General features: G+C 35.2%; 1 non-coding gene across 1 annotated transcript; it reads left to right on the forward strand.

Moving 5' to 3' along the window:
* The first annotated feature begins 3,598 nt into the window (after nucleotides 1-3,598).
* Trnah-gug (transfer RNA histidin (anticodon GUG)) lies at nucleotides 3,599-3,670 on the forward strand. Its single transcript has one exon. It is a non-coding gene; the product is annotated as a tRNA-His (tRNA).
* The last annotated feature ends 6,649 nt before the right edge of the window (nucleotides 3,671-10,319 follow it).

Below are 10,319 nucleotides of genomic sequence, written 5' to 3' on the forward strand. Positions count from 1 at the left end.
TCTTCATAATACCGTTCTTTCTCTACCATCAATTGGTATACAATATACTGTAAAACTGAGCAAGTTTTATATATACATGACTTTTCTTGATCATTAAAAAAATTATGAAAATGCTCGGAATAAATACATGGAATATGAAATAAAGAAGCTTTAAGCAAATGCATAATACTAGCATAATGCATGAACATTATTTTTCATTCTTATTGTTGTTTATGTTTACCACTGTGATATATAGCAATATTTCAAACATAAAGTTACGTACAATAAAAATTGCGTTTATTGTTATTAATTGAACTCACAGTCTGATAGTATTTGACAGATATTTCACCGTTTCCGATTTGCATGTAAGGGGTCTACATATTATAATAATTAATGTATAAATCTTAAGCAACGGTGTCGTGTACCTCGACATGAGAAAATTTGATCCTCGCTCTGTGAGAAGGGGGTTGAATGCATGCGCGTTGAGTGTCGTCCAAAATTTGCCTGACCAGGCTAATAGGGAAGACTCTTTAAGCATACACAGGATATTCGCGCAGAAGAAACTTCCCTTAAATGCCACAAAAAGCATAAAGTGTCGTTCCTGATTAGCCTATGTGGACTGCGCAGGCTTATCTGAGATGACCATTGACGCACATGAATTACGCCCCGTTTGCCAGAACGAGGCTCCCTTGATGATACGCGATAGACGGTCACTCAGTAAATCAAACCCCACGCAGAGTTGTCGTTCCTTGCTCTTACATACATTCCCTGCCGTCACAAGAAAATTGGAACAGATTGTGTAGGAATTTTATTTTATTGGTTTAAGTATTATAATTTGAAACGTTGTATCATTTTCTTTTACATTTTGAAAATAGTGTATAAGCTTAGGTTCATAATAAACAAAATTATTACCTAAATTAAAAAAGTAAAAATAACAACGGTAAAATCATTGTACCACGTGGCTAGGCTATCATCACGTGGTTGGTTATGAAGGCAGTGATTAATGTCAAATTTAAACTATTGTTTTCTAACTCAGTCAAAATTTACGCATGAGTTTGGTGCAGAGTCGCCCTTACATATTACTGTTCAGTACTACCACGAATCGTGTGACAGGGAACACAGACATATGACCAGCGTTCAAGCTGTTCAGTAGAAAAGTGTGTGTGTGTGTGGGGGGGGGGGGGGGGGCGAGTAAGTCGTAAATATAAATGGAATGGGTTGTTCTCTGTAAAAAGGGAATTAAATGCATGTGCGTAAAGCGTCGTCCCAGATTAGCCTATGCAGTCCGTTTGTGTGATATAATCTATTAAGGAAGTCTCTTCTTAGCAAAAATACAGTTTAGGCGACATGTGCCGTCCCTGATTAGCCTGTGCGGACTACACAGTCTACTATGTGCTACATTTACGCACATGCATTAAACCCCATTTTCACAGAGCATGGTCCAAATATTTAAGTTTTTACACAATTAGAGTATTTTACATTTTCAACAATTACTGAAAACGATTCCGCTAGAATGTTCAAGCTTTTTTAGTTTGTCGTAGTCACATATCTTGAGACCATGTGAACATACATTAAATTTAAATTTTATTCGAATTGGCACAAATGAACTGGGCACATTTTATGACGATTGTGAAATACATGTAATTGTAATCTACATGTGTACAGAGAGAAAGCATTGTTTACGCTTTCAATTCAGCCATTTATGGAAATCTGTCCCGCTTTCCGATGGTCTTTTTTTAAAGCCATTTCGGTCATTTATGGAAAATTACCGGAGAAATATGTTCACAAATAACGACAGTGCCCTTTTTATGCAAATATTATATATTTTTTATTTCTGTAAGATAAATGAAATTGTTTCTGCAAAACTACAAACGAATATATCTAAATCAGTATTGGTCTTATCCGTTGATTTTATAAAAGCACATTTTTCAATCACACTGCACGAACATAATGTCAAAGGGCGACGATTTCGTACATAGTTTATTGTTTATAACTTGCAGTGTTCTCCCTTGCAAAGCTGAATTAATAAACCATGCTATCAATATAATGTAAAACAGTAAAACTCACTTTCACAACGACATAACAGTTCGTGGTATAAATCGTTTATTTCCGTTTAACATTTATACTTTAAATAAACCTTCGAATATGACATATTAAACCTTCGAATATGACATATTATTTTTCTTCAAATCGGGTCGTTATAAATATCACAGGTGGTTAGCGTGTGGCTATGATATTAATTAGTGAAAACATCATTTTGAATGATAAATAATCATATTATAACGAAAAATTAACTTTTCTGAAAAAAAATATTTCACTATCAAATATATATATAACAAGGTATGCAACTCAAAATCAGCCCAAAACGGGGTGCATCGCTTTGAACAGCCATATCTTCATCAATTTTGCAGCGATTTTCACGATCTCGGTCTTATTCAACGCAGAAATGAATTTCCTTTCTGGAAATGTATATGTCTTGCAATATTTTTACAAATGCTGGGTCAACTTTTAAGAAATAACACGATACACAACACGCATGACCCAGTTGACAGTGATCATGCTGTCTTTAAGACTGAAATCTTCACGGAGTAAAGGGCAACTTCCCTACAAAGTTCATGTAGTTCGATACCATAATTCAATAAAACGTATGAAAAAACATTATTACCGTTCTTGTCGTTACATTCTGCATCAAGACTAACTGTCCAGCGCCGTTTGAAACCTTTGTTTACATACATTTCAACTAACTGACATTTTAAACATACGAGTGATTTCATTGGTCCAATGCGGAGGTGTGTCTTTACAACTGGAGATTTCATTCATAAAGAATACATGATCACTGTCAACTGGGTCATGCGTGTTGTGTATCGTGTTATTTCTTAAAAGTTGACCCAGCATTTGTAAAAATATTGCAAGACATATACATTTCCAGAAAGGAAATTCATTTCTGCGTTGAATAAGACCGAGATCGTGAAAATCGCTGCACAATTGATGAAGATATGGCTGTTCAAAGCGATGCACCCCGTTATGTGGTGATTTTGAGTTGCATACCTTGTTATATATATATATATTTGATAGTGAAATATTTTTTTTCAGAAAAGTTAATTTTTCGTTATAATATGATTATTTATCATTCAAAATGATGTTTTCACTAATTAATATCATAGCCACACGCTAACCACCTGTGATAAATATCAGTAACAAAGAAACAAATGCGCGCTCTTAAAAATTCGAATATTACGGTATGTATCCTTTATACGTATAGTTAATCAACGCATACTCAAAATGTCGAAAGCGCAATCGTGATGCATCGACTATCTCCGGAATTCTCCGTAAGATCGTCTGCTGATTCAGGTTGTCGAAAGATCTGCTTCTTCAAATCGAAAGTAAAATATAAATAAATCCCAATAGATCGATGTGGATATCTAAGTAACAGAATTAGTCACTTTTATAAATTTAAAAGCATTGATAAATGCGCAATTATAATGATTTAAATGTTATTATCTTAAGTGTGGATTTAGGTGACAAACGAAGCTATAAATAAATAACTTGATAAACCTCTTGTGCGTCGTTTAGATTTAAATACTAACAAATTACGCACATTGTCAGCTCAGCGCGCTTAGCCGTGATCGTATAGTGGTTAGTACTTCGCGTTGTGGCCGCGACAACCCAGGTTCGAATCCTGGTCACGGCATAGTCTGTGGCAGTCGCTGTCTCGGCACTGCTGAGCTTTCTTTTACTTCTTATTTTATTTTGTTTAAATTTCAGAGATTTCACAGATTTCCATGTTCGTTATTAAATACTTTATATTGATAACAGTGAAAATTGGATCAATGACTGATTTATTTGATTCTTTATATAGGCATTTCCCGTAGTAATCACAAAATATAACGATATCAGAACTCTCCAAATTATTCACTCATTTCGCGTTGCAACGCTTTATAATTTTTTAGGTTTTTAAATCGTCAAACGATGCATATAATGTATATTTTATATTTTAGAGCATGGTAAACGATGCATATAATGTATATTTTATATTTTAGAGCATGGTAAATGTTCAGTATTAGTGTGTCCTCACAAATATTATAACTACAACGTAAATTTGCGATTCTGAAACATTTTTTTTAATTTTGTCAATTTTCCAAAACGTCAAAAGACCATTAACCAACAAAATTAACTAATATTTCGTGCAATAATTTCGAAAAAGAAAGTTAACCCATAAAAAATCAATGTCTTTATAGCAATAGGCAAAATTTAAACGCTAGATGTGGTCTGGTAACATATGGTCTGACACAAAATGCTCTACTAGTATTTTGTCTTGTGCTGGACAATATATTCAAAACATGTGCAAGTACCAAGTTAGTATTGGTGTGTCGTATGATATTGTTGGATTTTGGTGGAATATCGAATTAAATTCATAATTCATAGAAAAATCGTTTATCCCGGGAATTTTAACATCGGAGATTATTTACAACGATGTTTAAAGCATCTTTTTAAATTTTGACTTTAGTCTTTTGAAAGCTCTTAAATCTTGCATTATTATTATATGAAACACTGTAGTTTGTGTCGATTTTTTCATGAAAGATACTTTCGTAGAAGACACGAAATCTTCGTTTAATGTTTATTGAATCCGTATAGGGCATAATGATGGGGCACATTGTTTCGCGTTGTTGTTGAAGCAACAACAACAACATCAGTGGTAGCTGTAGTAGTAGTAGTTGTTGTTGTCATATCACAATCGATAACGGGATTTTCGTGTTGTAAAAATATTTGTTGTAACAATATGTTTGGTTTTTTTTTTTTTTCATAACGATTGCATCAACATCAACTCTTATTAGATAAATACATGTTGAAAAGAGTGATGCGTAGATTTAATATATGTCTACATGAATGGGTAGATAGTGTTGATATGCCCCTTCAAAACACGTTTTAAGTTATTGCATTTAAAAAAAAATACTACAAAAAAGATACAACAGTTGAACCAATGTTTGAGTCATCGATTCGCGTTACATTTGCCAAAAACAAATATTGTTTGACATTATAAAGTATTAATATTTTATTCTTTATTCTTTTAATGGAAGTAAAAAGTACATTTTTGAATGCAAAAGGAAGAAATTATCCCATTTTTCAGGGATTTAAAGCTAACCTAATTGTTGTAATAATCAACTCTTTGTTTAAAGTCACATTTTTTGTCTATAATGTCCATTATAAATGCAACCAGCAAATCTTACGTTAAACGGTTTTATGTTATTTGAACACAGTAATCAAAGCTTAAGTGTAGAACTTTGTAAATCGGAAAACCTTTTTTGTTAAGAGTCACCTATGTTATATATAAATAAGTACAAAAAGTATTTAAGTAAAGTAAAATTTGCTAAAAAAGATGAAGGAATTATATAGTAATTAAGTATGTGTATTGATATTTATAAAATAGTTAAAACATAAGACATATGGTTAAATAAGTATATGCATGTACATTTTTTTTAATTGATTGTATCCAATATTATGACATAAATAAAAACTTTGAAACAGGAAAAAAACACAATAATAATTATGAATTTCACATGCTGATCTTTCATTGAACGCACAGTTGGAAAAAAAGTCAAAAGCTAGACTGGGCAGAACTATGCGTGCTAAAAGATAATCGGGTCGTGCTCTGTGACAATGGGGTTTAACGCATGTGCGTTAAGTGTCGTCAAAGAAATGCATGTGCAGCCTGCACAGACTAATCAGGGACGACACTTTCCACCTAAACTGCAATTTTGCGAAGAAGAGATTTCCTTTAAACGAAAAATATCAAAGAAGCGGAAAGTTTCGTCTGTGATTAGCATGTGCAGACTGCAAAAGCTAGTACGCACATGTATTAAACTCCCTTTTCACAGAGCATGGTTCATTGTTAAGTATGGTAACACACACGGTCTTTTATATTAATTCCAGGTTAGAATAACCGCGTTATTACTGTGTTCAAAATCACAAATCGCCCTCTTAATGGAGCGTTGTATCGGTAATTTCTTAAAGCAACATCCTAAGGACTTGCCAAATTATTCTATGGGATAACATGTCCCAAGTATTTACCCCCGATTTGCACCTTTCAAGTGACGCCATTATCATAAATTAGCTAATCCACTAAGTGTTGGACGATGTTTTGTATTTTAAAAGACTCTCGCACAAATAGACAGGTCGATTTCAATCAAACAAAAGCAAACAATTTCAACTTATGCAATCACTTGAGTGAGCAAGAGGGGGTCACTGAGACGCTCTTTAAATATTGACTCAAGAGGTTTGTGATGTCACTTACTAGTATAAGGCCAATTGAACACCGGCGCGTTTTCGTGTTCTTAGACAAACCAATGCAGACAAGGGCGTAGCGTAGCGAAGTTGAGCAGTAAAGATATTATCGTGAAAGTCATTGTCTAAATGCGGTAGAAAGTATTTCTTGTTAAGACTTGCGTCATTAAAAGATGTCGCTAGGAATAATGTTCTAGGTCAAAAATGGAAATAAGAAATGATTAGTGGGAACGAGGCGGCAATTGGAAATAAAAAGAGCATTATATGTGTTTTGTTCTGAGAAAACTGGGCTTAATTCATGTGCGTAAAGTGTCGTCCCAGATTAGCGTGTGCAGTCCGCGCAGGCTAATCTGGGACGACACTTTCCGCTTTAATGGTATTTTTAGTTTCAAGGAAGTCCCTCCTTACCGAAAATCAAGTTTAGGCGGAAAGTGTCGTCCCTGATTAATCCGGGACGACACTTTACGCACATGCATTTAGCGCAGTTTTTCCAAAGCGAGGCTCGTATATTTTAAACTGATGCAGGATGGTTCATCAATTGATACAATAAAATGATTGCATATACAGGAGTATTTTAATACAAGATTTGGTGCATAAAAATTCGAATAACAAAGCGTGTTTTTCATTACGAGGAAATATTGGCATTAATTGAACTTATGCCGGAGAATGTAATTGTTATTTCATAGCAGAACGTTGACAATTCAATTACCAATAAGGAATACTGAAAATATTTATCCATTCCGAGCGTCTGTTACAAGAATTTCTTTGTGTTCATCGTTGCCACCAAACATAAATCTCCTATCAATTTCCTGCGTAGGTTCAACATTGTATAATAGTTCACAGGTTTACTATTATGTTCCACTACAAGTATATTTGCAGAGTAAACGCTTTTGTCGTGACAAATGATCGCACTATTCCGCGTGGTTTATTAAACAAATATTTGCGTTCACAGTACGATTTAATTGAAAACGATTTGTTTTGTGTACTCGCGTCTCCGTTTGTTCCAGTACTTTTGGTATATGGAACATGGCGAATGGAGAGTTTGGATCAAAACCGGATATTTAATTTCGGCTCTGTACATTTTTCGGCGTAAGCTGTATTAAGCCAGCTTTTCACCCTGACTTGACCTTTGTAAGTGTCCAATAATATGCAAATAAAATTTCCCGCGGCTAGGTACGAATGAATACACTTCATTTATTCCATTGGCTGATTTGAGTTTAACACCAGAACATTGGAAACATATCCGCGTCTTTGTAACACTGTTTTACTGCATGAAACAATTTTATCTCTAATGAAAAGGCTCAATAGATAGAACAGTTCTACAATCAATTTTCGACATAAATACAGTTTGTGCGTTCACCTTTTATTTTCAGAGAATTACCAGCGCAAAAGCGTTTATACTAAAGGCTATATTCTCATATTTAGTACTTACTTGCATTGCATTTCAACCCGCGAGGTTTCGGGTCAATTCGCGGCCAGTGTGTGAAAGTCAGAGTTTATATACAGTTCATCACCGGAGTTCGCAGAAGGGGTTGCGAGCTTTTCATTGAAGGAAAATATTGGAATCTATGCTATTTTTGTCTGATGGAATAAATAGTTCGTTTAATCGCTTTGTCGATATTAGGCACAGCTGTTGCCTCTGTCGTGTACAGTTGGCGTAAACAAGCCGTCGTTTCAGCAGCAGAATTGTTACCTAACTTTAATGCATTGCATTCCAATCCGCAAGGTATCAAGGTTTGTTTGCGGTCAGTTGCAGAAATCTTTATATAAACGCCGTCTCGTAAACTTTGTGCACTTGAAGTCTGTTTTGATCAGAAAGATAATAAATAAAGATATTCGGCGATATTATTGTGGTATGTCAATTATCGATTTTTAATATGTTTCCAACATTTGCATGATAAGGACCAATTTTGATAAAATCAATTAGAAATATTTATCCATTTAGACCAGTTTATTAAGCATGAGCACAATAATTCACTATACTATAATTATGCAATTATTTAAGATTCGAGTATTGCCGGCTGACCTATATGCACTCGTTTATTTTCATGTTTCTTGTGTTTTTCTATTCTGTAAATATAGATATCTGAGTAATAATATCACATAAAGCAAAATAAGCCACGAAATCTGGCGCAACACCCCGTAATTGATTTGCTTGTGATGTAGCTAAGAACTGCGCAGAAAAAAGGCATCCGCTACTTTTTATCTCATAGAGATAACTTTTGATCGTTCATAAACATCGACCACAATCAACGCCGTATATCTTTTTTAAAGATATTTCTTGTTTTTAATAACTGTTTATCATTCCTGAATTCAACGTTCTCGTGGTGAGCTTTTATGATCACATTTTTCCGTCGGCCATCGTCCGTCGTGCGTTGTCCGTCGTGCGTTTTCCGGCGGGCGTTGTCCGTCGTTTGTCGTAACCATCTATCTTGCGAACATCTTCATTAAAACATGTAAGATCATCAATTGCAATTATATCTCGGCCAATTTCAAAACTGGATCATTTTAACGGTCCGTTGGAAAACATAGAAGTCAGGGGGCGATACAGCGTGTTGCTGGAAGTAACATTTTTTGCCAAATCATCATTAAACTTTCTAAAACTTTTTCTTACGATATATTGGCCGAATTCGAAAATGGGTCTGAAACCTTGAAAACAGGATTGGCGAAGATTGTATATTTATATTGCTTAAGTGAAACGTTGTGAACACTATAGAAGTCGCATCTTTACCCGATCATAATGTCGCTTGCTTAGAACATTTGTTCTAATGATACATGGGCAAGTTCGACTGAGATATCATCAGACCAAGTACCCTGAGTAAGTTTCGGGATACTTTGGCGAAAAAAAAAATCTCTAGAGTGTGGCCTTTTTTTCTGAATTTGACCTAGAGACCTTGTTCTTATTTCTGTTGACCTGGTTTCGAACTTGGCCAAAATATCATTGGACCAAATGTTCAGAATACGTGGATATTGGGCGATATATTTGTCCCCTAGAGTATACACAAGGTAAATGTTGATGACGCACACATCATTATGGACGGCGAAATACGGACAAAAGGTGATAAAAAACCTTCGTCAAAAGATGACCACAAAATCTCACCATGATCACCTTTTGCTCAGAAGATTTGAGTCGTGTTCTGAGAAAACTAGGCTAAATGCATGTGCGTTAATTGTTGTCCCACATTAGCCTGTGCAGTCCGCACAGGCTAATCAGGGACGACACTGTCCGCATAAACTTGATTTTCGGTAAGGAGGGACTTCCTTGAAAATAAAAATACCATAAAAGCGGAAAGTGTCGTCCCTGATTAGCCTGTGCGGACTGCACAGTTAATATGGGACGACACTTTACGCACATGCGTTATGCACAGTTTTCTCAGAACACGACTCATTTGTTTATTTGTTATTATGTATTTTAACTCTGGTGACGTAAGTTACATATGCAGCGGACCGAAAGTAATGAACACGTTTGAAAGATAGTGAGCCCAGGATATTTCCTGTAAATGTTCATTATCATATGTGCAAGCTTAGCTTATAGGAGATTTTAATAAACTGTTACCGGACAAGGCGAGACGGACAAAAAGCGGTCCCGAAAGCCCGCTGTGCATGGCAGAGGTGGGCTAAAATTCGGACTGATTTCGAATAGTTAACTTTGTACTTATACATGTGAATGAATTGGAACCCGTCATTAATTGAAGTTTAAGTTGGTATATCTTCGCGGTGATCATAAATTCGCATACTGGCGAGGGACACGATAATTAGACATCGATTCCAATGAGTGATTCCATCGTTTTTTTTAAAAGGCGAATACATAAACAAACGAGTATAACATGGCAACGAACTAACACCTGACTCGACATCAATACATTAGACTTTCATTTTGATTGATCTTTTAAACAAAAAATATTATAATCAATGCCCGCTCGTATGTTACCATGCAATTATTATGCACAGGTCGTATCCGCACAAGATAATTAATGAGCTCAAGACGGCAGCGCATCTGTGGTGCACTTTGATGTGGTTTGATCGATGGAGGACAGGCTCAAAATAAATAAAATCAG

The sequence above is a fragment of the Dreissena polymorpha genome, chromosome 15 (genome assembly GCF_020536995.1).
Source record: "Dreissena polymorpha isolate Duluth1 chromosome 15, UMN_Dpol_1.0, whole genome shotgun sequence".
Classification (NCBI taxonomy): Eukaryota; Metazoa; Mollusca; class Bivalvia; order Myida; family Dreissenidae; genus Dreissena; species Dreissena polymorpha.